Source organism: Pelodiscus sinensis, chromosome 20 (genome assembly GCF_049634645.1).
Source record: "Pelodiscus sinensis isolate JC-2024 chromosome 20, ASM4963464v1, whole genome shotgun sequence".
NCBI lineage: Eukaryota > Metazoa > Chordata > Testudines > Trionychidae > Pelodiscus > Pelodiscus sinensis.
In genome coordinates, this window is record NC_134730.1 from 8,228,382 (window position 1) to 8,230,569 (window position 2,188).

Below are 2,188 nucleotides of genomic sequence, written 5' to 3' on the forward strand. Positions count from 1 at the left end.
CTTCCTCCCTATTTCTACCCCCAGCATTTGCACATCTTCTGATTCTATTTGCAGAAGAGGTTTTGCCATGATTTGGCCCCATGTAGATGGGGCCAAATTTCTGGGGAAAAAAACTTTCACAAGACCCTATAAACCTCTATTTATGGGGAATAAGGGGTCTTGCAAAAGGGGGGGAAGTTCTGACATTTGACCCCGTCAAAATCTCTTCCACAAAGAACTGGAAAAAATGCAAGTCCAATTTTGCATATCTTCTTCCAGGGGAAAAAACTGCAGTGTAGCCGTAGCCTCAGTCTGGGTTACCTAAAATGGCTTTGTGGCTCTCTGCCCACTGGTTCTGAATTCCACCCTATCAGAATCCATCAGTCCAGAGATACAGGAACACTCTTGGGAATCATTTTTATGTCTTCCTGGAAAGCAGTCTGGTAAATGTTTCCATCACAGCATGGATCTGTAGATTCTTCCATTGTTGAACACAATGACCCATCCTTTAAAGTTAGCATGCTGCTTCAGCCTAGCTATAAAGTTTCAGTTCCCTAAAATGGAAATAATGAATAATGCATTTAGTGACAATGTTCATGAAAACTAGTGAACGATTGCTTGGATTATTGTAATATCTAGAAATAACCTTTCATTAGTTTCCAAGTAGCTTCTCGTGTGTGTGTGTGTGCGCAAACAGTAAAATTGCGAAGCTAAAGCTGTTCAGACTCCTGGCAGCAGAGAAAGAACATGTGAATCATGGAGCTAAAGCAACTGGAAATAGGAGCCCAGAATCAGGGCCCTGGAGCTGGAATAACAAGAAATCGAGGGGGGAGAGCCGAAATACCAAATGGCTTTGCTAGAAAAGCAGAACCCAAAACTGCCCCAGCACTGATTATCACATTGACAGTTTCTCTCTCAGGATGCCACTTGGCACTGGAGTTCTGTGGAGCTTGCGTAGCCCACTAGCTTTGGTTCCCTTTATACTGAAAGGATATCTATTTTTTTAAAACTCGTAGGCCACATCTACATTGCATGCTCTTGTGTAAGAAGATATGGAAATGAGGTGTGGTGATGAATATTGCTTTGCCTCATTTGCATACCTAATGAGCTGCCATTTTTGTGGCACAGGCTTTTGTGCAAGAAGGAGCTGTCTACACTGCTGCTTCTTGTGCAAAAAACCCTTCTTGAGCAGAGCTGTTCTTCCTGAAAATAAGCAGCAGAACAGCTCTGTGCAAGAGGGTTTTTTGTGCAAGAAGGAGCAGTGCAGACAGCTCCTTCTTGGGCAAAAGTTTGTGCCGCAAAATGGTGGCTCACTAGATATGCAAATGAGGTGCAGCAATATTCATCTCCATGCCTCATTTGCATATCCTATTGCACAACACTGCACAGTGTAGATGTAGCCTTAAGACCTTTACCTCAATAACTCTTCAGACATAAATATCCACACATTAATTAAATGTGCTAAATATAAATGCACATTTATTTTGACCAGTGCCTTTCAATATAGGTGGCTATCCCCTTCTGCAACTAAACAAAGGAACCTGATCTTAGACCATTCACTATTCTGTATACGTCTAATATCTCCTCTTGTTAGATTTTTCTTATGAGAAGAGACTTTCTAAGACTTTAATCCTTTCTACTGCTCCTTCCAGTTCTGCACAATGAAGGGGGAACCAGAACTTTGCATCATAGCCACTGTATCATGTCAGGTCATTTTAATAGCATGGGTTTCTCATTCAGCTTGCACAATAACACCTTTCACTTCCAGGTTGTCTCTAGGCATCAAATTTCACTACCATCCTTATGGTGAAGCTAATCAGTATAGCATGAAATGAGCTTAATTTGGCTGGGAGATGCAACTTTAATGACAGATAACTGATTCCACTTTTGGACCAATTTGTGGGCCAGATTTGTTTGCCATTGTCCTGATGTTTCCAATAGTAAGGGGTGGGTGTGGGTGTGTGGGTGTGTGTGTGTGTAGACCAGTTCTAGTCTGATGCAGTGGTGCTTGCACTCCGTTTGCACATGTGTAAACGGTAGTACAAGCTGCAGAACAATGGAGAACATGGCTTATTGCCTTCTATGAACCAGTCTCGATCAATTCTACAAACACTGTCTTGCTTGAAACTGTGATAAAAGCAATAACTCTTTATGAAAAAATAAAGCTTGCTACATATACATTTTAGTCAATGCATACTGTATAACATAT